Source organism: Eleutherodactylus coqui, chromosome 1 (assembly GCF_035609145.1).
Source record: "Eleutherodactylus coqui strain aEleCoq1 chromosome 1, aEleCoq1.hap1, whole genome shotgun sequence".
In the NCBI taxonomy this organism is placed as follows: domain Eukaryota; kingdom Metazoa; phylum Chordata; class Amphibia; order Anura; family Eleutherodactylidae; genus Eleutherodactylus; species Eleutherodactylus coqui.
In genome coordinates this window covers 508,256,972-508,282,842 of record NC_089837.1, presented here as the reverse complement: position 1 = coordinate 508,282,842, position 25,871 = coordinate 508,256,972, and the positions used below count along the sequence as shown (strand labels likewise).

The following is a 25,871-nucleotide window of genomic DNA, read 5'->3' as shown; positions in this document are numbered from 1 at the left end:
TTAGGGAGAGTTTGGTGATTCACCCTCTCTAAGCTATCCCAAAATGCTTGAAAACGTTTTGTATCTACGACAGGCTGAGGATCAGGCCGGGAAGTCTTTGTGTTTGGACTTGAGGTTCCGTAAAGAGTATCGGGTGGACTAGTTTGGACTTATAGTTGTCCAGCCGCTCGTGCGGCTCGCAGGGATCGCGGTTAACCCTCTCGTTTCGACTCATGATAACCATACCCTTTGAAAGTTTAAATGCTTGCTTTCGTTTTAAGTTTCTGACCTCCAGGGATGTCTGTCAGGGCAGGCTTGGTGCAGTGCGGCTTCTCTGCCTGGTGGCGTTTGTTGCCGGTATCGCTCCCCTGGAGGAGTTTATCGTACTGCACACCGCCTCCACTGACCGTCCTTGGACTGACTGGTCTTGTTGATCACTTGTTCACATATTCAGAGTTCGTATTACTCTTTCCTTGTGTTTCTTTCCCCCTCCTTGTGTATCCTCCCCCCCCCCCCTATCTCGCTTTCCTTACGATACAGAAAGCTCATATAAAATACTAAGGAATTACTCACGTGTCAGCCTTCTCTACTCTAGGTCACCCTTTTAGTCTGCCATGCCTCTCTCTCAACAGCCGAAGATGAATGAGCTCCTCCACGTCTCCTCATTTAACGTGAGAGGGATCAACTCCCCATTCAAGCGTCACAGTGTGGCTCAGCTTCTTCGAAAATATGGCACAAAAAAATCGCCTTTCTTCAGGAAACGCATTACAAGAGGGGTAAGTGCTTGGCCCTTCCGGGCAGACAGTTCTCATTGGGCTTCCACAGTTCACACACAACCTCAGCTTCTAAGGGGGTCTCTATCTTTTTCCATAGCTCTGTCCCCTTCACATGCGAAGCACAACACACCGACGAGGAGGGTAGGGTGATTCTCTTGAGGGGACACATCCAAAACTTTAAGATTACCCTGGCCAATTTTTACGCCCCAAATTCGGGTCAGGTTCCCTGGCTGGTCGGGCAGTTAGAGACCCTTAAGGAATTCGCTGTGGGCCCCATCATCTTAGGGGGGTGACCTAAATTTGACGATGAACCCTTTAGTAGACTCGTCAACTGGACGTTCGCAGATCTCACAAATTAAACTGAAGAGGCTACATCGAGCCCTTTCTGAGTTGGGCTTGGTGGACGCCTGGCGCCAGTGTTCCCCCTCCGCAAGGGATTACACTTATTTTTCTCAGGTCCATGCTTCTTTTCAGAGCCTCAATTATGTCCTAATAGCCTCTGAACTCCTGCCTTTTTTGGTAGATTCAGTGATTGCTACCACCACTATTTCTGACCACGCTCCGTTACATGTGAACCTTACAATGCTCTCCAACACCCCTAAGGAGTGGAGGTGGCGGTTAAATCCTGCCCTTTTAGACTCTGAGGACGACAGGATGATGCTCTCCAAACAACTGGAGGAATTTTTCAGATTTAACTCTGGAAGAGACCAGTCGGCGGCCCTTGTGTGGGAAACGCATAAAGCGTTTATCAGAGGCCATTTAATAGCTTTAGGTTCCAGATAAAAGAAGTTACAACAAAGGGAAATAGACAACTTGCTGGGGCAAATCGCGAAACTAGAGCACTCCACTAAACTTAAGCAATGTAAAGAAAACCTGAATAAGCTGACGGCGCTCAGGAAGGAACTAAATTTATGCCTGAGGTCTAGATTTAACAAAAGATGTCTTCATCTAAAACATATAGTGTACGTCCAAGGCAACTGAGGAAGTAAATATATGTCATCACAGATAAAGAAAGCCCGCGCAAAAAAACAGATTGATATAATAAAGGCCCGTTCGGGAACTAAAGTCACCTCTTCCACTGACATTGCGGTTGAATTCCAACATTTCTACTCCCAGCTATACAATTTGCGACCTCGGAGGAATCTGGAAGAGATCCTTAAATCTAACACCCAGATCGCAAACTATTTACAAAAACTTAAACTCCCCGGATTGGAGAGGGAATCAGCTAACTCTCTCCTTGCCCCAGTAACAGAAAAGGAAGTAAACGAAACCCTTGATTCATCCCCTCCGGGTAAAAGCCCCGGTCCAGATGGCCTCCCCCTCATATATTATAAATCCCTACGTCCCATTCTTGTCCCGAGACTAACAGAACTGTTTAATAATCTCATGAATGGCGGCTCTTTACCAAGGCAGGCCCAGGAAGCCCACATCACGTTGATTCATAAAGAGGGCAAGGACCCGGAGATGTGTGGCAGCTATAGGCCCATTTCTTTGATAAACTTGGACGTCAAGATGTGGGCTAAACTTCTCGCCAGGAGAATGGAGAACTATATCCCGCTCTTGGTAAATAGAGAACAGGCTGGCTTCGTGAGGGGCAGGGAGGGAAGGGACAATAGCACACGTATTCTCCATGCAATCCAGTATGCTAATGCAAAGAAAATCCCCCTCGCTCTGGTCAGTACTGATGCCGAAAAGGCTTTTGACAGAGTTGATTGGGGATATATGAGATCTGTCTTGCTACATTTCAACTTCCCTCCCTCCTTTGTAGAAGCCATCTTTACTCTATACGCTGAGCCTCATGCTAGGCTAAAAATTAATAACACCCTTTCCCCTCCATTTGAAATAAGTAATGGCACGCGCCAGGGGTGTCCGTTGTCCCCCTCCCTGTTTATATTAGCCCTGGAACCCCTCCTGCAGGAAGTGAGACTGGACCAGGAGATTCGGGGACTAAGAGTAGGAGACTGTGAATTATCGGCGACGGCGTTCGCAGATGATGTTATTTTTACAATTACGAATCCGGAGAGTGGGCTACCGAGACTGATCACCTGCCTAGAGCAATTTGGAGCACTCTCGAACTTCAAAATTAATTTCAACAAATCAACAGTCCTGGGCGTCGCGATTCCAAAAGCTAGGTATGAAAGGCTGAGGGTGGGCTCCCCGTTCTCCTGGTCCAGCTCATCAATAACTTTTCTGGGAGTAAAGCTAACTGGGAGGATAGAGGATCTCTACCCTGCAAATTTTCCCCCGCTGCTAGCCAAAATAAAGTCCCTGCTCCAGAACTATGATGTACCGTACATCTCCTGGTTTGGGAGGAAAAACCTCATAAAGACCTACATACTCCCCATTGTCCTATACCAGATTAGATCCCTTCCGGTTCACTTGCCCGCCAGCTTCTTTGACACCCTTAGATCCTTGTTCATAAAGTTTATTTGGAGACAGAGGAGCCCCCGGTTGGCGTATAGTCTCCTGATCAGAGGAAGAGATGAGGGGGGAATAGGAATGCCGAACGTATATGATTACTACATAGCCTCCCACATTAGTAACTGGCAGAGACTCACCCTGACTGGAGAGGACCCTCTCCTATATCAGTTGGTAGCAGAATTGTATGGGACCTCTGCATTAGCGGATCTGTGGTTCACTAGGAAGAATACATATAGGAGCAAAGGGTTCAATCCTTTGCTGAGAGGACCCTGTGAGGCGTGGGACCTGCGGAGGGAGACACTGGCGCCCACGCCCTCTCCCATTACTCCCATAGGCTCTATCCCAGCTCTCTTGGGACTGCCGCCGGATCCCTGTACGAAGAGACTCTGGATGACACTTAGCAATAGACCTCTCAGCGAGCTCCAGGCTATGAGACACTTGGGACCGAGAGAGATAGTGGAGTCCCTGCTGCCCGCCCAGCCACTGTCATTCCTCCAACGGGCTCAGATTGAGGGAGTGATTAAGAAATTTAACCAGACCTTCACGTCTTCCAGACCTCTTACCGCATTTGAGAGGGCAGTGAAAGACAGTAGAACAGGCAGCAAGAAAATTGCGTTCATTCGCAAATCCTGTTCTTCTTCCTTACAAATTGCAAAGCCAGCTTTTCTATACTCCTGGGAAAAAGAGCTACATATCACACTGTCACCCCACGAAACACACATAATCTTGAAATTTGCCTACGGGCTTTCCCCCTGCATCACCTCGCAGGAAGCCCATTATAAGCTCCTTGCCAGGTGGTATAGGACACCCCAGTGGCTCGCTGACCACAAACTTTCCCCTGACAATAAGTGCTGGAGATGTGGGGGCGACACGGGCACCTTTTTACACATTTGGTGGAGTTGTCCGGTACTGGAGGCTTTTTGGCAGGAGATCACGGTGTCGTTACAAAAGATTTCGCCAGGCTTTACACTCTCACCTGAGGTTTTGTTTCTGTGGAGGCCCACGAGTAGCTTTAATCCTCGCAAGCATAAATTGCTGGCCCACGCAATTGATGCGGCCAAGGCACTTATCCCTCTTCTCTGGTTGCAAAAGTTCCCCCCCTCCTGAGTCAGTGGAGGGACAGAATGGACCTGACTTACAACTTGGAGGAGCTCTCTGGCTGGGCCACTGGCTCCCATGAAAAATTCGTGGAGGTCTGGGGTCTGTGGAGGGAGGTACGTGATCAGGTAGGCCACTGAGCACCTCAAAAGGCTGGCTGGCTCGGCAGCGCCGTGGCTGAGCTCACTTGGACCCCTCCCCCTTCTTGTCCTCCCCCCCCCCTCCCCACCACACCCACGAACCGATGTATGTATCCCCCCGTCTTCTTTTGTTAGTAGGATGTCACCACACTATGCTAGATAGACCTTTGTTACGGTTTGCATTACTGCCTGTGTGGCGCCGTCCTTGCCAGGATCACATGTGATGTAATTAAGGTTTCAGGCAATTTGTTATTGTATGTTTGGCTGTGTTAAAATTAATAAAAAAATTGGATTTGAAAAAAAAAAAAAATACGGAAAATAAAAAAGCAGGTGTTCTTATAGCAATTAGAGATTCTATTGATTTCAAACTTGTTAAATCCAAAATAGATGAAAAGGGGAGATATATAATACTAATTTGTGATGGTAATGGGTTTCCTGTAACATTGGTAAATATGTATGTACTGAACAATGCGCAAATACGATTTCTTAATATGGTGATGAGAAAGGTTTTAATTTCTGATAGAAGTATAGACACCAACAGCAGAGGCAGAACGGTAGCACCTACACTAGCACCATGGCTGCTAAAAGAGGAACTCTATGATACAACGCAAACGCAAAAAAGTACTCCTACTCCACAAGACATAGAACCTGGACTAAGACTGACATGATCTTAGTGGATTTTTTTTTGTTACCAAGAGTGAAGGAGGCCTCGATTGGAACCACTCACCGAAGAAGAAATTTAATTAAAACTACTGATTTTATTGAAAATTCTTAAAAACTTATTAATGGACAGACTGAAACATATATTTTTCAAAAATGAGGGGAATTTATTGATAATTTGTGGCCAGAAAATTCCCCTACCCCAAAAAGAAACCCATTCTCTTTGATCGTACTATTGTTCCAAATACAGAGTATCAATCCACTTTATTATTAGTGTTTGTACCACAGGTGGAGACACCCCTAGGTGTTAATTCAGTAAGATCAACAGATCGGGAAGGTCATTCCCTTTTAAAGTTTATCTAAGAGCCTCTTTGCGGTCTCCCAGATTAGTAATAGTCACAAAAGGGAGTTAAGATAGTGTGTGATGACTACTGAATATGTACACTCTTAGATACATTAAAAAATGCACCTCTTTAATACTTCATTACCTCTGTATATGATATTACAAAACGGGGAAAGAGATGCATAATATTGACCCCTCTATGTCCACAGATACGGCCCACTGAGCAAGTGTGACCCAGAATTAGGGAATCAAGGTGTGCTAGATAGAAAATAAAACACTCCTAATGATTCCCTTAAATGGCATGTAGTAGTGGAAAGGACGGGGTTAATTATAAGCAGGACAGCTATAGGAGGCACACATATAGTCCTTTTAGGATTGTACATATGTTGCCCCACAGTCCAAACACAGTGCCATCAATATATTGCAAAGTGTATGTTTTCTTAAAAGAAAAAAGAGGGTCCAGTGCACAAGGGGTTAAAGTTCCCCTATGTATCTGAATGTGAATCAGCTTCTCCGATCTCAAGCAGTGTATTCCATTCCTTGCAGTAAATGGGTTTTGATGCATAAATTCACCCAAATTGCTAAATGGAACTCCCTGCTAAGTATTCTGGTATTAATTGCCGTAATAGGAGATAGCTGACTGTCTGGGCATTGTTGTAGCCGCCCGATGAAAGGTACCGGGCAGCCGGCTAACACTGTACTAGCTAACTCGCTTTGGAGATGAACTGACTCACTACTCTTATAACATCAACGCGTTTCTACACTCTGCTACGGCAAACTGTGTCATCAGGATGTGTTTAAATTCATTAGCTTGAGCGGCCGTGATGAACGGCGGCTTTCCCAATAGTGAGTGCCACGCGTCAGGAACTGACAGCGCTTATATGTGAAACACCCCTCCTTCCCTCATTCCCAGAGTTACTCCCCTTTTTCCATCTATCCCCTATCCTGATTGAGATCTGAAACACTCCCCTCTTTTGCTCCCTCGCGATATATTGCAGGGAGTGTGTTCTCTGACAGAAGTTCAGCACTGGACAGCTCCCCCTGCTGTTACGATATCAGACAACAGGGTGGTAGTGCTTAATAATCAGTTCTGGACAGCTCCCACACTCAAAATGCAATGTATAGGCATAATGAGCACCTTCCCATGCTTCAGGGGGTTTTAAGAAGTTTTTTTATGATGCCATAAATTCTCTCATCAGGATCATTAGATGGTGGGGGCTATTTAAATACTCTAGAGGGATTGTTTGAGTTAGTAACACTGGAAGCATAAAAGTCTATGTGTGTCTTTTAATTTTTGGTCAAACCCAGCATGTACACCAAATCCAAAATTTATAAGAGGTGGAGATCAATTAGAGGAAGTCATTTTTCATTCAGGAATTTCTCTTTTTCTTTGATCTTGAACTTTTCTCTTTTTCCTTCTTTTCTTCTCCCTCCTTCTTTTTCTTTTCCTTTAATCTCATTCTCCTCCAGATCTTAGTGGGAGATAGGAAGCTTTATACTTCTTTTTGTCACATGATTATTCCCACTGGAATTAGTCTGATAAATGACGTATAAGAAACTTGTTCGTTCAAGCCTTTGGGGGAGCAGGTCTGTAATCTATGGATCCACATGCACTCTTTTTGTAGTAATTTTCTATTAATATTCCCTCTTCTTCCATTGCACCTGATCAGCTCTATGCCCTGAAACTTCAGGACACTAGGGTTGTTATCATGGTGGTCTCTCACATGGTTCGCTAAACTGGTATGCTCATTTCTCTGCACATTTCCCACATGAGCCAGTATTCTTCTTCTCAATTGTTGTTTCATTTTGCCTACATATTCCATGGGGCGTGGCCAGATATACCACCCCTGACATTTTGCAGTTTATGAAATCACTGATCTCATACGTCTTTTTGTATTGGAACCTGCAAATGTAGTGCCTTTCCTTATAAATTGGCACGCTGCACAGTCGGAGCAAGGGTACGACCCCTTAATTTTTTTGGAGTTTAACCATGTTTTCTTAGGGGACTCAGGGGTGAAATGACTATGAACCAGATGGTCCTTGAGATTTCTACCTCTTCAGTATGTGATAGAAGGCCTACTTCCCGGGCAATCCGCCGAGTCCTTATCCTTAAGTAGGATATACCAATATTTATGAAGGATCCTATCCACATTTTTGGATTGGAACCACCTCCTGGTCTGATTACGCACCAGATTTCTATCCTTGGGATTGTCTCACTCTGAGTATATACAAAAAGTTTGGAGGATTAACTCCTATTTAATGAAGGTTGACCCTTGCAAAACTCAATTGTGTACAGCTATCCAAGAATATTTTGCAATTAATGATCTACCTTTTACTGTGTGGAATGCTCATAAATCAGTAATTAGGGGACTTTACAAAATACAAAAAATAAAATCCTAAACGACCTGCTATCACAATTAAAAAATCTAGAACTAAAGGTACAGAAAGATCCGACAGATAGCATACATAGGAAACTACTCTGTGTAAGACAACAACTGAGGGACCACTTACTATTGGAACATGAAAAACAACTCAAAGCCTATAAAAACTACCTACTATACAGCTAACAACAAATTTAATAGCTATATGGCTCGGAGAGTAAAACAAATAAGGATCAAATCCAAGATTCCATTTATAAAAGAACCAGGCTCAGAGCATAAGCTTTGCAACCCAACAGATATAGCGGAAGCTTTTAATCGGCTCTACGCACGTACTAAAGGTGCAAAAAAGAAAAAAAAAGGGCTGCTCCTAATGGGACAGGTGAGGTTCTCAGTGCAGTTCTTGAGGTCCAGAGTGAGATAGAAATAGAACGCTTGCTTAATATTCAGGAAAAAGAAAAAGCTCAAGAAAAAGCTGGAAATAGAGTAAGCTGCTTGCAGTCAGGCAGAGAAGCAAGCAGAGATCTTGAAAGACAGATTGGGTTACAAAGAAAACCAGGAAGCGCTCCATGAGAGACTGGTGTCGCAGCTACAGATGAGCTTGGATGAGAAAGCTGAACTACAGGAAACCCAGATCCGGGAGCTGGAACGGAGTCATGCTCTAGTTATGGGGGCAGTGTCCAAGCAGTTGGAGCAAACTGAAAAAGTGAAAGAAACATTGAAAAACGGGAATTTTTCTTACCGATAATTCCCTTTCTTGAAGGCATCATGACAGCATACGCTTGGAGGTTGCTCACCTGCTGACCTGATGGGACAGGAAAAGGCAGAGCATAAAAGAAACCTCCCCTCCACCAAACACCAGTGTGTTCCAAATAACCACAGTGACAGAATACTTAAGCAGAAGGTGTGTTTTTATTGACATCACACACCTCAGACAAAGAAACATAAGCATACACATTACCTCATGTGTTGGACAAAATAAGGGTATCCATGTCGGTAGGGGGGGAAAAAGCCCGTATGCTGTCATGATGCCTTCAAGAAAGGGAATTATTGGTAAGAAAAATTCCCGTTTTCCCTTCGTCATCATGACAGCATATGCTTGGAGGAATACCAAATAACTGGCATGGGCTTTTTTAGGGAGGGATTACCGCTTGGAGCACCTTCCTACCGAAGGTTGCGTCTTGACTACATTTAAAGTCCAGCCTGTAATGTTTAATAAAAGTATGGCCAGAAGTCCACGTGGCTGCGTTACAAATCTGCTCGATTGACGCGTGCGCTCTTTCTGCCCAAGAAGATGCCACCGCTCTCGTCGAGTGGGCCTTCAATCCTTCTGGAGGAGGGATGTCCTTGGCCTTCTAAGCTTCCTGGACCGCTCTCCTGAGCCACCGGGCGATCGCATCTTTAGAAGCGGCCCTTCCTTTGGCCTGCTCCTGAAATTGAACAAAAAGTTTATCGGTCTTCCTGAAACTTTCCGTTGCCTCAAGGTACGCTAGTATAGCTCTTTTGACATCTAGATTATGGAGCTTCTGCTCCTTTTCGTTTTTGAAATTTTGGCAGAAGGCTGGAATAACTATTGGCTGGCCTCTGTGGAAATCTGACAAGACTTTAGGCTGAAAGGACGGGTCTAAAGAAAATACTATTTTGTCTGGGTGAATAGTCATATATGGGGCCCTTCGTGAGAGGGCCTGGATTTCACCCACGCGTCTGGCCGACGTGACTGCCGCAAGGAGGGCTACCTTATACGTCAGCAAGGCGATGGATAGATCTCTAATAGGTTCAAAAGGGGGATCGCAGAAGGCCTGAAGGACTATGGTCAGATCCCAGGGGGGTGCCGTAAGCCTTGTAAATGGATGCAATCTACTTGCCCCTCTAAGAAATCTCCTAATCCACCTGTGCTCCGCAAGCGCGAGATCAATAAATGCCCCCAAAGCCGCAACTTGGACTTTGAGGGAATTCGGACTCAACCCTTTATCCAGGCCCGCCTGGAGAAAATCTAGGATTTTACGGATGTCTGGCTGATCTAACTGCTGGATGTCCTGGCCTATCCACTGTGAGAATTTTCCCAGACTTTGGAATAGATCTTTTTTGTCGAGGGTTTAAGGCTCTCACTAATAGTGGAAATTACGTTAGGAGAAAGACCCTTCCCCAAGAATTTTACCCGTTCAAGATCCAGGCCGTAAGCCTGAACCTGTGAACCTCCGGGTAAAGAAGAGGGCCCTGCAGCAATAGGTCGGGTCTTGGTGGAAGGTGGAAAGGCTCTCCTACTGACAGAGATCTCAGGAGGGGAAACCAAGGTCTTTTGGGCCAATAAGGTGCTACCAGAATTACTGACATGCTTGACCGCAGTAATTTCCTTAGTAGGAGCGGAATTAATGGTAAGGGGGAAAAGCGTACGCCAAGTCCCAAACCCAAGGGTGAGAGAGAGCGTCCGTGCCCAAGGCCTGTTTCTCCGCGCCTCGGGAAAAGAAAAGCCGGCACTTGGTATTTGCGCTTGACGCAAATAGGTCTATTTCCGGTACCCCCCATTTCGTCACAAGCAGACTGAACACCTCGGGATGGAGTTCCCACTCTCCTGGGTCCACTTTCTTCCTGCTTAGAAAGTGCGCGGGTGAATTCTCGGCTCCTTTTATGTGAAAGGCCGACAGTGACTTGGTTGTGAGTTCCGCCCACTGAAGGATCCTTCCCGCCAACTGCTGCAGTAGAGGATTCCTGGTGGTACCCTGGTGGCGAATGAGTGACGCTGTTGTCATATTATCTGAAAAGATCCTCACATGCTTCATCCCTAAGAGCGATTTCAGGCTACATAGGGATTTCCACACCGCATTAAGTTCTCTAAAATTAGACGAACCAGATCTCTCGATTGTCTGGTCGAGTGAGGACTGTAACTTGTCCCAATTCTGAAGGATTAGTGACTGGAGACCGCGACTATGGAACTGAGCCCAGGGAACTACGCCAATACACGAAGTCATTAGCCCCAGGATCCGCATTGCGTCTCTTACTGTTACTCTAGATTTTTTATAGAGAGTGGAGCATTCCTCTAAAATATGCTGTTTCCTTAGAGGAGGAAGGGATGAATTTTGGAGACTGGAATCCAGAATGACTCCCAGGAATTTTTTCCTGGTTTCTGGTTCCATGTTGGATTTTAGATCATTAATAATCCAACCCAGGTCCTTAAACAGTTGAAGTGTGGAACCCAAGTGTGACCTCAGAATAGTCGGGGAATCTGCCACCAACAGGAAGTCGTCCAAGTAGGGGACAATAATAGTCCCACGATTGCGCAAAAAGGCAACCATTTCTATCACCACCTTGGAAAAAATTTGCGGAGCGGAGGAAATTCCAAATGGGAGGCAAATAAACTGAAAGTGACAGATTTCCCCTTCCATTCTCAGCGCAAACCTCAGGAACTTTTGCGCGTTGGTGTAAATAGGGATGTGAAAGTAAGCATCCTTTAGGTCAATTGTAGCCATTACATTATCCCTGGCAATTAGGGGAGTTGCAGTTCTGATAGTCTCCATTTTAAATTTTCTATACTCAATGAATTTATTCAATTCTTTGAGGTTAATTATTGTGCGGTGGGAGCCATCTGGCTTGGGAATCAGAAAAAGGGGGGAATAAAATCCCTTCCCCTGTTCCTTTTTGGGGACGGGGATAACCGCGCCGAGATCCAGCAGGTTCTGTACACCTCTCAACAGAGCCTGCTCTAGGGCTGGAGACTAGATTGGGGTTACAATAAATCTGTCAGGGGGGCGAGATTCTAGTTCTTGTACCCCTCCGCCACCAGGTGTAGCACCCACTCGTTAGTCGTTATATTATGCCAACTAGTGGAAAAACGAGCCAGTCTACCGCCCACCGGGCACGAATATGCGGGCTGAGGGACGATAATAAGAGTCTTACCCCTTCCACCCTTCGGATAAGACCATCTTCCGGTCTTCCCTTTCCCAGCGTATGTAGACGAGGGACGTGGAGTGAAGGGTCTTTTGGGCGGTCTGATGGCTGGCAGTCCCTGGTTCTTGTCCCAGGTCCGGTCCAAAAATGCGTGCACCCCGAAAGGGTAGGGCACACAGCTTGTTTTTGGATGTTAAGTCCCCCGACCACTCCTTTACCCAGACTGCCCTTCTGGCGGTGTTGGATAGGGCTGCCGTGCGAGCTCCGAAGCGGACCGTTTCCATAGAGGCATCCGCCAGAAACCCCGTTGCGATCTGAAGCAGAGGGATGCCGCTTGCCAACTCTTCCCTGGAGGCTTTTTGGTCGATTAGGGACACAAGCTGATCCAGCCAGACTGCCATGGAGCGAGCCACCGAAGTGGCCGCGATATTGGATTTTATAATAAGGCTGGACGTGGACCAGGCCTTGCGCATGGTCATGTCCACTTTATTATCCAAGGAGTCCTTTAAGTGGGACGTATCTTCAAATGGTAATCCAGACTTCCTGGACACCATAGCGATAGCCGCATCTACTTTCGGCATTTCGTCCAGAAACGCCACCTCGTCTCCCGCAAATAAAAGGCGCTCCTTGAACTCCCTAGGGATTAGCGGAGTCTGATCCACACAATCCCACTCGTTCAGTATTAGTTGTTTAAGTGTGGCATTTACAGGAAACGAAGATTTCCGTTGTGGAAGCAATCCCGCAAACATATTCGTTTTGTGCTGTGCGGGGTTGCTGCACATCTTCCTCCACCTGCATGGTTCTACGTACAGCTTTTAAAAGTTGATCCATGTCAGCGGTGGAAAAAAGGTACTTTTTCTCCTCCTGCAACACTTCCCCAAGATTACCAAACTCCAAATCTTCCGCCATGTCAGAGTCGGACTCTGACACAGCCGGAGCAGACCTTCGTGTAACCCCTGAGGGCCCAGGTTGGAGGTCCGAGAGGGAGGACTGAACTTCTTCCCGGACGACCGACTGAATTTCGGACATGAGGGAAGATTTTTCCTCCTGCAGAACTTTTGCAGAACAAACGGCACATAATGTTTTGGTGTAGAAGTCGTCGAGTTTGGCCAAGCACACTGGACACTTTTTACTCCTCCTCCTAGCCTCCCTAGGTTTTTGAGTATCCCTGTCCTGAAATGACATGGGAGAACTCTGTTAGTAAGGAAGTGTATGTAGTGCAGGTGTCTGTAGGTTGGCCCACTGGACCACTTACAGTTTGGAGATTCTCTGGGTCCTCTCTGGCCGACATCCTGCGCTTGCTTGTGGGATCAACTCCTGTACTTAGGATCGATTCCCGGCGTAAAGAAACACCAGCTGCTTCCCTGGTGTGGAGGAGCTTTAAAAATTTGAATCCGGCGCCAGCCACGCTAAGCCACGCCCACTTTCACGCTAGGCCACGCCCCCTTGCGGAGCGTCTGACGTCACCGCGTCACTCCCGGAGCTCCGCTGAGGCCACGCCCCCTTGAGGAACGCTGCTGCTCGGCCCTGGACCCAGAGATGGCGGCCGCCGCCGAAATGACGGCCGCAGTGGTGCCGGAAAGCCCGTACTTGGACCCAGGCCCACGCAGTCCCCGGTAAGCTCCCAGATGAGGTACTTCCCACTGGGGTGCCGGGGCCTGCCAGGAGAGATGCCGCCGCTCACCGGTAAGCCCTGGAACCTCCGGCATGGGACAGCATCGCTGGAGCTCTGCCGCTGCTGTCCTGATGGGACAGGAAAAACACTGGTGTTTGGTGGAGGGGAGGTTTCTTTTATGCTCTGCCTTTTCCTGTCCCATCAGGTCAGCAGGTGAGCAACCTCCAAGCGTATGCTGTCATGATGACGAAGGGAAAGCGAGTGTTCTAAGCTGACCGAAAAGGGGAAGGGATTGTTGGAAGACCAACATGAATTTGAATGCAAGAAAAATGCAGTAGAGAAGCTGCTTCAAGAGCTACAAGTAAAAGTTACTGAAAGTGACCAAGTGCAGATAGAGCTGTCTGAGAAGGTGAATAGACTGCAGGTGGAGTTGAAAGCTCAGACTGAGAAGTCTCAGAGGCTGGTGCAAGAGGAGACTCAGCAGAGGCTTGGTCTTAGTGCACGCCTGAAGACTATGCAAGATGAGAGAGATGTGTTCCTCAAGCAGTAAGAGAAAGATGCAGAAACTAAGAGGAATCTGTCACAACAGATTGCATCACTTCAGGCGCAGGTGTCAGTTCTGGAAAAGAAACTGGATGAGAACCCTGCATGCTGGGTCACGGTTGAAGAGCAAGACAGTGAAATCCTAGAAGAAGTGAAAGTGATAAATCAGTTGTTTTTTCTTCAAACTGATATCTATGATGAAATTGAAACATTTACAGTGAGTCTTCAGCAGGAAGTAGAAGACATTAGTGTGGAGCTTGGTTATCAATGACAGATGGTGTCCAACTGGAAAGTCATTGAGAAAGTGAGAGCTGAGCTACAGATGGAGGGTGAGCAATCCTCTGAATTACAAGAGGCCAACGAGAAGGCAGAAGGTGAAACTGCTGAAGCAGAGCAGGCCACTAAGGTAGCAGAGACTGGGGAAAAGGCCTATATGGACTGGTTATGATTTGTGATGTGCTGCGAATAAAGGCTGGCAGGAGCCAGATTTAAAGAAATTTCAGACGGCTGGAGCCTATTTTCGTGTGAGGTGCGCCACTTCCTAACCGTGTGGACGCCGATCCAGACGCGAGTCAACCACGACTTGTTACAATACGCTTCTATATAGGTTTGGCAATTGGAGAGCTTTCTTGGGTTAGAATGTATGCAGTTTTCCGAACGCACATACCTCCTTGCCCCACCCCTCTTTTCTACTTCCCTGCTCCTTATGTTGTTTGATATGTTTATGTTAAGGTATGGAAAATGAGGAAAATGTGATGTTTAGGCCTACAACTCTATGACAATGTAAAACTGTTACTATGCTACGCTACCCAACAACATACCAAAGATTTATTGAAATTAAATAAGGTATAATTGCACTTAGTTGGATGCTGTAGATGCCCAATATCAAAGAGATTCTTACTGTTTAGTAGGGGAACAATGGAAGCAGGTTGGTCTGTAATTTGAGTAGTGGATGATGTGTCCACTAAGGGCCATAGAGTTTTATTGAAGTCACCCAATAGTCCTAATGGACTAACTTTAACCTGGTCTATAGTTTTTAATGATAGTATGCTGCTTAGAATTAGGGGCATGTATTGAGGCTAGAGCATATTTAGTGCTGTTAATAGAGCATATCAGTATAGCGTAACGCCGATTGATATCCAAGATCACTTAATGGACAGAAAATACAATTGTATCCTTGATAGCTATGGACACTCCACATTCACTATGTATGGCAGAAGAGGAAAACATATGGAAACCACTTGTGTGTTAGCTTAAATACATCTTCTTTGTTTAAATGTGTTTCCTGGATGCATAGTATGTCTGTATCAGTTATGCAGCCTCTTTCCACACCATTAATCGCTTAAAGATCCAATTGTGCAAACAACGTTCAGAAAGCTCCTTCAGGTAAGGTTGGTACATCAAAAACCGATATATCGAAATATCACTAATGCTTTGGCGATACTTTTCATCGATATTGGTATGTCCGATATATCGGTAACATCGATCGTTTAGGGCGATATCAATTTTTGTAAAGAAGAAACATGTCTTGTGGTCCGGTGACCATGCTTTCTTTCTTTACATTCTGCCCCCTTTGTGTTGGCACAGGATGTAGTTTTGCTGTCGGCACTAATGAACTTCTAAACAAGTTCTAGAAACTTCTGGAAAGTGTGAGGTGACTGTCACCAATAAGGTTTGCTCCAGTCAAAACGACTCAGAATAGTGGGGTCTTCGGCCCCTTTTCCACAAGTGTTTGTTCATTGCGTTAGACGCAGGCTCTGAACGCTTGCGTCTAACTCGATGGCTGTGGGCAAAGCTTTCTAAATGAAAGCATTTCCACATGCAGATGGAGGGCTGCGCTGAACGTGCAAAGGTTGCGTCCAGAAAAGGAGACGCGACATGTCGTGCGCTCAGCGTCTAACGCCAACGCAGTGCCCATAGAAAAGATAGGAGGCCCGTCTAGCGCAATCACAATTGCATTCGGGGCACTGCCTTTGCCTTACCAGGCCCTGCATTGCTTGCAAGTTGCCATGGAGACCGTTGGTCCCTCAGCGGCAACTTGAAAAAATGCAGGGCATGCAGCCCCACAAACACACAGAGATCATGCTCACATCCCGTCAGGTCCAGCGGCCAGCTTCTGGCTTCCTTGTCTCTGGCAGGACCTGGTTTCAGTGTGTTTACCGCCATCATCTTTCTGCACTCCCGGTCAAGCTGGTGAAATTCTGTCTCCTCGAAGGAGCATTGTGAAGGGAGAGCATGCGAGCAAATTAATATTACTTGGCTCATTAGATAACGATTATTGGGGCCAATGATAAAAACCCTCTTTTCATATTCCTAATTTTAATTCTATGTTTCATCTGTAATAGAGATGAGCGAGCACCAAAATGCTCGGGTGCTCGTTACTCGGGATGAACTTTTCGCGATGCTCGAGGGTTCGTTTCGAGTAACGAACCCCATTGAAGTCAATGGGCGACTCGAGCATTTTTGTATTTCGCCGATGCTCGCTAAGGTTTCCTTGTGTGAAAATCTGGGCAATTCAAGAAAGTGATGGGAACGACACAGCAACGGATAGGGCAGGCGAGGGGCTACATGTTGGGCTGCATCTCAAGTTCACAGATCCCACTATTAAGCCACAATAGCGGCAAGAGTGGGCCCCCCCCTCCCAAAAACTTTTACTTCTGAAAAGCCCTCATTAGCATGGCATACCTTTGCTAAGCACCACACTACCTCCAACAAAGCACAATCACTGCCTGCATGACACTCCGCTGCCACTTCTCCTGGGTTACATGTTGCCCAACCGCCCCCCCCCCCTCCCCCCCACAGCGCACACCAAAGTGTCCCTGCGCAGCCTTCAGCTGCCCTAATGCCTCACCACCCTCATGTCTATTTAGAATTGCGTCTGCCATGACGAGGGACCGCAGGCACAGACTGCAGAGGTTGGCACGGCTAGGCAGCGACCCTCTTTAAAAGGGGCGGGGCGATAGCCCACAATGCTGTACAGAAGCAATGAGAAATAGAATCCTGTGCCACCGCCATCAGGAGCTGCACACGTGGGCATAGCAACGGGGAACCTATGTGCCACACACTATTCATTCTGTCAAGGTGTCTCTGCATGCCCTAGTCAGACCGGGTTTTTTAATTCATAGACACAGGCAGGTACAACTCCCTATTGTGAAGTCCCTGTCGACCGACAGCATGGGTGGCTCCCTGGAACCCACCGGCGATACACAAAAATATCCCATTGCATTGCCCAACACAGCTGAGGTAGTAATGTCGTGCTAAATGCAGGTGGGCTTCGGCCCACACTGCATGCCCCAGTCTGACTGGGGTTCTTTACAAGTGGAAACAGATGCATTTATAATTCCCTGTGGACCCACAGCATGGGTGGGTGCCAGGAAGCCACCGGTGGTACATAGAAATATCCCATTGCATTGCCCAACACAGCTGAGGTACTAATGTCATGCTTAATGCAGGTGGGCTTCGGCCCACACTGCATGCCCCAGTCAGACTGGTAATATGTACCTTAACAGTAACCGCGTTGGTGGTAATGTGTTGGTGACTGCGGACCTAGTAGTGCGGTTTTATTTTGTTGGTTTTCGGAATGTGGCCAGGATTAAGTGGGCTGTGGCGGGGGATGTTTTGGAGGCACTACGTGTCCTCTCCACGTGTCCGTGGTTATATGCACCTTAACAGTAACAGCGTTGGTGGGAAATGGCCTCGCCGCCATCATGTCTTTGGGAAGCCTCTGTTTCCACACCCCAGAGACATACCATTAGCAGCGGTATAGGCAGAGCCCATAATAAGTAACATTTCAGCCGTAGCATTAGGACAGGCCCCACTAACATATCACTAGCAGCATTATAGGGGGAGCACAGTATGCGTTCCATTTCAGTAATAGTAGCACTCAAGACAGGCCCCAGTAACAATTCCGAAGCAGCAGTATAGTGGGAGCGCAGTCTTCGTTCCATTTCAGTACCTGCAGTATAGACAAGGCACAAGTTACATTTATGTAGCTAAAGTGTAGGCCAACCCCATACACCTTTCAGTACCATGAGTGCAGGCGAAAAACATAGAAATTGCTATGATTACACTGTAGGCGAAGGGCCCACAAAAATTGCTGTATCAATAGTACTAATGTACATCCAAAAAATTGGCCATGGCCAATCAAGAGGGCAGGTGAAACCTATTAATCGCTTTGGTTAATGTGGCTTAAGTGGTAACTAGGCCTGGAGGCAGCCCAGTTTAACGAAAAATTGGTTCAAGTTAAAGTTTCAACGCTTTTAAGAGCATTGAAACGTATAAAAATTGTTTAGAAAAATTATATGAGTGAGCCTTGTGGCCCTAAGAAAAATTGCCCGTTCGGCGTGATTACGTGAGGTTTCAGGAGGAGGAGCAGGAGGAGGAGGAGGAGGAATATTAGACACAGATTGATGAAGCAGAAATGTCCCCGTTTTGGATGGTGAGAGAGAACGATGCTTCCATCCGCGGGTGCAGCCTACGTATTGCTTAGGTATCGCTGCTGTCCACTGGTGGAGAAGAGAAGTCTGGGGAAATCCAGGCTTTGTTCATCTTGATGAGTGTAAGCCTGTCGGCACTGTCGGTTGACAGGTGGGTACGCTTATCCGTGATGATTCCCCCAGCCACACTAAACACACTCTCTGACAAGACGCTAGCCGCAGGACAAGCAAGCACCTCCAGGGCATACAGCGCGAGTTCAGGCCACGTGTCCAGCTTCGACACCCAGTAGTTGTAGGTGGCAGAGGCGTCACGGAGGACGGTTGTGCGATCGGCTACGTACTCCCTCACCATCCTTTTACAGTGCTCCCACCGACTCAGCCTTGTCTGGGGAGCGGTGACACAGTCTTGCTGGGGAGCCATAAAGCTGGCAAAGGCCTTGGAGAATGTTCCCCTGCCTGCGCTGTACATGCTGCATGATCTCTGCGCCTCCCCTGCTACCTGGCCCTCGGAACTGCGCCTTCTGCCACTAGCGCTGTCGGCTGGGAATTTTACCATCAGTTTGTCCACCAGCGCCCTGTGGTATAGCATCATTCTCGAACCCCTTTCCTCTTTGGGAATGAGAGTGCAAAGGCTCTCCTTATACCGTGGGTCGAGCAGTGTGTACACCCAGTAATCCGTAGTGGCCAGAATGCGTGTAACGCGAGGGTCACGAGAAAGGCATCCTAACATGAAGTCAGCCATGTGTGCCAGGGTACCTGTACGCAACACATGGCTGTCTTCACTAGGAAGATCACTTTCAGGATCCTCCTCCTCCTCCTCTTCCTCCTCCTCAGGCCATACACGCTGAAAGGATAACAGGCAAGCAGCATGGGTACCGTCATCAGTGGGCCAAGCTGTCTCTTCCCCCTCCTCCTCATGCTGCTCCTCCTCCTCCTCCTCCTGAACGCGCTGAGATATAGACAGGAGGGTGCTCTGACTATCCAGCGACATACTGTCTTCCCCCGGCTCTGTTTCCGAGCGCAAAGCGTCTGCCTTTATGCTTTGCAGGGAACTTCTCAAGATGCATAGCAGAGGAATGGTGACGCTAATGATTGCAGCATCGCCGCTCACCACCTGGGTAGACTCCTCAAATTTTCCAAGGACCTGGCAGATGGCTGCCAACCAGGGCCACTCTTCTGTAAATAATTGAGGAGGCTGACTCACACTGCGCCGCGCAAGTTGGAGTTGGTATTCCACTATAGCTCTACGCTGCTCATAGAGCCTGGCCAACATGTGGAGCGTAGAGTTCTACTGTGTGGGCACGTCGCACAGCAGCCGGTGCACTGGCAGATTAAACCGATGTTGCAGGGTGGCAGCGTGCGTGTGGGATTTGCGGAAATGTGCACAGAGCTGGCGCACCTTTCCGAGAAGGTATGACAAGTGGGGGTAGCTTTTCAGAAAGCGCTGAACCACCAAATTAAAGACATGGGCCAGGCATGGCACGTGCGTGAGGCTGCCGAGCTGCAGAGCCGCCACCAGCTTACGGCCGTTGTCACACACGACCATGCCCGCTTGGAGGCTCAGCGGCGCAAGCCAGCGGTCGGTCTGCTCTGTCAGACCCTGCAGCAGTTCGTGGGCCGTGTGCCTCTTCTCTCCTAAGCTGAGTAGTTTCAGCACGGCCTGCTGACGCTTGCCCACCGCTGTGCTGCCACGCCGCGTGACACCGACTGCTGGCGACGTGCTGCTGCTGACACATCTTGATTGCGAGACAGAGGTTGCGTAGGAGGAGGAGGAGGGTGGTTTAGTGGAGGAAGCATACACCCCCGCAGATACCACCACCGAGCTGGGGCACGCAATTCGGGGGGTGGGTAGGACGTGAGCGGTCCCAGGCTCTGACTCTATCCCAGCCTCCACTAAATTCACCCAATGTGCCGTCAGGGAGATATAGTGGCCCTGCCCGCCTGTGCTTGTCCACGTGTCTGTTGTTAAGTGGACCTTGGCAGTAACCGCGTTGGTGAGGGCGCGTACAATGTTGCGGGAGACGTGGTCGTGCAGGCCTGGGACGGCACATCGGGAAAAGTAGTGGCGACTGGGAACCGAGTAGCGCGGGGCAGCTGCCGCCATCATGCTTTTGAAAGCCTCCGTTTCCACAAGCCTATACAGCAGCATCTCTAGGCTGATCAATTTTGCAATGTGCACGTTTAACGCTTGAGCGTGCGGGTGCCTGGCGTCGTACTTGCGCTTGCGCTCAAACAGTGGCGCTAGCGACGTCCGGACGCTACGCTGAGAGACATTGCTGGATGGGGCCGAGGACAGCGGAGGTCAGGGTGTGGGTGCAGGCCAGGAGACGGTAGTGCCTGTGTCCTCAGAGGGGGGTTGGATCTCAGTGGCAGGTTGGGGCACAGGGGGAGAGGCAGTGGTGCAAACCGGAGGCGGTGAACGGGCATCGTCCCACCTTGTGGGGTGCTTGGCCATCATATGCCTGCGCATGCTGTTGGTGGTGCCTCCCCAGCTGATCTTGGCGCGACAAAGGTTGCACACCACTGTTCGTCGGTCGTCAGGCGTCTCTGTGAAAAACTGCCACACCATCGAGCACCTTGACCTGTGCAGGGTGGCATGGCGCGAGGGGGCGCTTTGGGAAACAGTTGGTGGATTATTCGGTCAGGCCCTGCCTCTACCCCTGGCCACCGCACTGGCTCGGCCTGTGCCCACACCCTGACTTGGGCCTCCGCGTCCTCGCCCGCGTCCACGTCCTATAGGCCTACCCCTACCCCTCAGCATGGTGTATTACCAGTGATTTGATTTCCCAGGCAGGAAAGAAAGTGGCGCAAGCCTGCAGCCAAAATAGAATTTTTTCCCTTGTTTTTCAAAGGACAAGCCACACTGCGTGTATTCAATGAATACTACTAAGTTTAATAACTGTGTTGTGGCCCTGCAAATGTGTCACAGAACTGCAGTGATGCAAAGTTATTCGCTACAGCAGATCAGGGATTTCCCATGCAGGAAAGAAATTGGTGCAAGCCTGCAGTAAAACGAAGCTGGCTGCGTCTGATTTTTTTTAATGTTCTGCACGCAGCACACACGTACCCAGAGCCCTGAGGACTATCAGAGGCAGGCGAAATAGAATTTTTTCCCTTGTTTTTCAAAGGACAAGCCACACTGCGTCTATTCAATGAATAATGTATGTCTTCTGGCCCTGCCTACACAATTCTATCCCTGTAGTATTAATGCCGGGTGCAATGGTCTGCACAGCCGGTTTTGAGAAAAAAAAAAAAAAATGCAACACTGCTAACAGCAGCCTGGACAGTACTGCACACGGATAGATGTGGCCCTAGAAAGGACCGTTGGGGTTCTTGAAGCCTACACTCACTGCTAACACTCTCCCTGCCTAACCCCCACTTCTGTCCCTATTGCAGGGCGCAATGCTCTGCAGATCCAATTTTGAAAAAAAAAAAAAAAAATACAGTGCTAACACAGTACTGCACACTATTAGATGTGGCCCTGAGAAGGACCGTTGGGGTTCTTGAAGCCTACACTAACTCCTAACGCTCTCCCTACAGCAGCTCCAACACGATACCACTTTCCCTCAGCTAACTCACAAGGCATCTGTGGCGAGCCGCGGGAGGGGCCGTTTCTTATACTCGGGTGACATCTGATCGCCCCAGCCACTCACAGCAGGGGGGTGGTATAGGGCTTGAACGTCGCAGGGGGAAGTTGTAATGCCTTCCCTGTCTTTCAATTGGCCAAAAAAGCGCGCTAACGTCTCAGAGAGGAAACTGAAAGTAACCGGAACACCGCGTGGTACTCGTTACGAGTAACGAGCATCCCGAACACGCTAATATTCGCACGAATATCAAGCTCGGACGAGTACATTCGCTCATCTCTACTGGCTAACACTAAGGCTTATTGCTTGTACAGATGAAACACGCGGTTATAAGTTGTTTTATCTGTGATACCCGTGTGCCCAAAAACTGCATTGAAAATGCAGCAAAAAAAGCGTCATACACCATTGTTATGTGTACAAGTACCCAGAGTGTGCACTTATTCATCCACTTCCAGGAGGAGTAATAGAGGATCATCATCATCTACGATCCTCCTGGATTATTATTTTATGGCCAATACAAATAGTTACTTAGATCTGTCTGCAGACGGACGGACGGCTCTCGGGTCTCCTTCTCATGGCAGAATTTTGCCACTGAATTGAGCACAGATTCCGCACCCAATTTTGCAGTGAAATGCGCCATTTTAGTGTTCTATCGCTGCTCCGCAGATCTGTGCTGTAGCTCATATAGTAGATTTTTCTTCATGCAGATCATCAAACCCGTAATGCGGCAAAAATAATTGTCCTGACAATTACCGCAGAGACGAGATCTGCCGGCGAACACGGATTTGTCCCACCGCCAGGAGATAAATCCATCTGTATGCAAAAAGATCACAGAACCCCAAAGCTCAGCCGCAATATTCCACCGAGGGTTAAACTGTCAGATCTACGTGGATAAATCTGACCCGGATCTGACGGATTATAGACCGTGCGAATGAGACCTTGTACTGTATGCGGAGGAGAAACCAGGACAGCAGCGGCACGCAGGTACTCACCGGGCCGATGCATTTCGTATTCGGTCCTCTTTTTGGTATGCATTTGGCTATGGAATCCTGAATCCGAATTCCACAACACCCGCTGTCACATTCACTGTTGTTAGAACATTCATCTCCGATGTCCTTAATGTAAAAGAGAGGAAATAAATGATTAGTGAATTTGTTTCTAAGGCGTCACATTTACATCACAGGAGGAAGTAAAGACTGTTACAGACTTGCCAACTCTCCAGTAACATCCGGGAGACTCCCAGGCAGAAGGGAGACCTGATTACCGGAATAGTTGTGAAATCTGCCGTATGTCACTGAAGTCTTTTGGAAGGGACCCTATACAAAAATATTTCTCTCCCCTGGCCGATGGATGTATGTCAGGCAGCCAGGGACATGCTGACATGCTGCTGACCTTGTTTGCACATAATCCTGCCCTCCCTTTGGAGATCAGTGGCGCCCCTGCAGGCAGATCCCATAGAAACACCAGTACATCATGATGAGTGAGGCAGAGGCCCTCAGGAGGCAGAGCTATGTGCCAGGAGGTGCAGTAGAAGTGTGCCTTTTTTATTCCATGTTTGGGCATAAACATCTCAGTAAGTGAAGGCATCAGCTGATCCCCCGGCTGGAGTATCATCTCCATGACAGATAAGGGGGGGGGGGGGGGGATTCTTGTCATCCAGTAGTTATTTCTGTAGGGAGCAGTAGGGATTCCTATAATGGAAGTGTATAATCACTGCCACCAGGATCTTTGTGTGGATTTCATTCCTTTACAGTGAATTATCTGTAAATAGACGCAGCGTGAGGCCGGAGGTTCAGGGTCCGAGAATGTCCTGTCTGGCGCTACACCTCCCGCCGCACGCGGTTTTACCTCAAATTGTATCAGTTGTTCAATGCAGTTTGTCGGTGAGGCTCGTACAGATAAAACACAAGGCGGTAAAGGTTACCTGTGGAACCAGTGCGTCCCAAAACATGATTAGCAGTAAAGAGCGGTGCACTACTGCTATGTGTACCAGCACCAAGGAGGTATTTATCATACAGTTCCAGGAGAAGTAAAGGAGGAACAGCTGTAGGGTTATAAGATAAGACGCTCCTGGATTTACAGTCTATGGACAATTTAACTAGTTGTTAAACAGACAGTCAGGAGGCGGATCATTCAGATGTTTCCTTGTGCAAATTTTCAAGTCTGCACTGCGGGAAAGATAATTGACCCGTCATTTCTTGGTGAAACCACGTCAGGCGGCCGCACATGGATGTGTCCCGTAACAGAGGTTACATCCACGTGCGAATGCACACAAGAATCTGCAGCAGAATTCTAGAGCTCAGTCTCAGAGATCTTTCGTGGGTTAAATTGTCAGAGCCGCATCAGGAAAATATGGCGCTAATCTGACAGTTTAAGGTCACTCTCACACACGGCATCGCATTTTGCCGGGATAGTTTAACGTGATTTCTGAACGCACCCCACCATTGTGAGGGTGATGAGGTATGCTAAAAATTGTGAAAATGAACGGGGGCGTGGCCTAGTCTGAATGGTGAACGGTTGGGCTTCCAAGAGCTCTGTCCCTGCCTTACAAGATCTATCAGCATCCTGCCTCTGCTGGACCAGAGCCAGGCTCCCAAAGCCCTGCATCTTACCCTCCAGCGTTAGGCCCAATGCCCATGGACAGAAATTCTGCAGCATTTTTTTCCACTGAAATCTCGCCATGGCACGCTGTACATAGGATGGCATTAATTTAATGCCATCCTATGCTCACTGCCCTGATTTGACCGCATGAAAATCCGTGCGGTAAACAAATGGAGGCATGTTCTGTTTCTGTGCGGGCCTCGCAGAAGCCCACACAAAAATGGCACTGATGATGTGCTGGCTCCGCTCTGCAGAGCGGAGGAGAAGATGCCGGACGAGTGAGTTTGAGGTCAATTCGAGGGCATGAGTCGCCTCCCACTGCATGAATCTCGCAGCGAGATCTGACCTGGCCGTGGGCATGAGGCCTTAGGGGAACATTTAGAGACCAAACAGACCGGAGATCCACTGCGCTCGCAAGGCCCGAACATCCCCGCAAGGGCGAGCACCGGGTGCTAACACCCGAGGAGAACCCAGCCTAAGCCTTCCTCATCAGGTGGTCCAGAGTGGGGACCAGCTAGAGGTTCCTAGATTGCTGAAGCTGCAGCCTGCTCCTAGCTCCTCGTGGCCAGGTGACACTGCCGCCAGCGGCAGCTCCATCTGACAGCTTCTGCCCTGTGGGGCCTCGGCCACCGCGGGCTCCCCATGCAGCTCACTGCATCCTCCTGGACAACCCTGTACCCCAGGAAGCTAAGACCATCATCGCCAGCCGAGCAGACACCATCTAGTGTGAGCCCCCTGCTGCAGCGGGCCCCCTGCAAAGCGGGACCGGCTTTCCTTAAGTCGCTGCATCCCCAGGAAGAGCCTGACCGTGGGGCGATCAGACACTCCCCACCCCCTCCCCGTCAGGCGGCCGCAATCTTGAGCCGGGGGACAGCGGACAGCGTCCCTCCTGTTGTACTCCCGCAGCTGCAGGGGGTAGAGAGAGGGCACAAAAAGTGAAAGGAAGTAGCAGGGGAGAGGAACTGCGGAAGGAGGGCAGTCCTCAGTGAAGTGCCCCTGGGTATACAACACCTATAGCCCAGAGGGGTGAAGCTGCCTGGCCTCCCCCTATTAGTGAGGGGAGAAATAGAAACCTGGTCTTCAGCTGGCAGGACTTTGTTGTTCTCTGCTGTCACCCAGTGGCCAACTAAGGGAACAATATCTTACAATATATTCTTGCTAGACTGAAGTGGCCTGCAAGAATAGACCCCCTTTCATCTGCAACACACACAAGCATGTACAGGAGAGGACAAATAAATCAGTGCAGGACTGCCTCCTAAAAAAGCAGTGGGATCCCCTCCTCCCTTCCTCCCCAGAAAAATAATCCAATAACCACGATGGACATATCAGGCTCCTGCCTCCGGTCATCACTCAGTAAAGCAACAAGTAAAAATCTTGTAAATAATAGAGGAACCCATGCTGTAATTGGCCTG

At 48.5% G+C, this 25,871-nt stretch overlaps 1 long non-coding RNA gene across 1 annotated transcript in view; it reads right to left on the bottom strand.

Annotated features, from left to right (window-relative positions):
* LOC136614319 (uncharacterized) overlaps positions 1-25,871 on the bottom strand; it is a 46,883-nt gene that overhangs the window by 15,267 nt on the left and 5,745 nt on the right. Inside the window, exon 2 of the long non-coding RNA XR_010790952.1 lies at positions 22,851-22,973. This is a non-coding gene — a long non-coding RNA (uncharacterized lncRNA). The remainder of the gene's footprint in view (positions 1-22,850; positions 22,974-25,871) is intronic.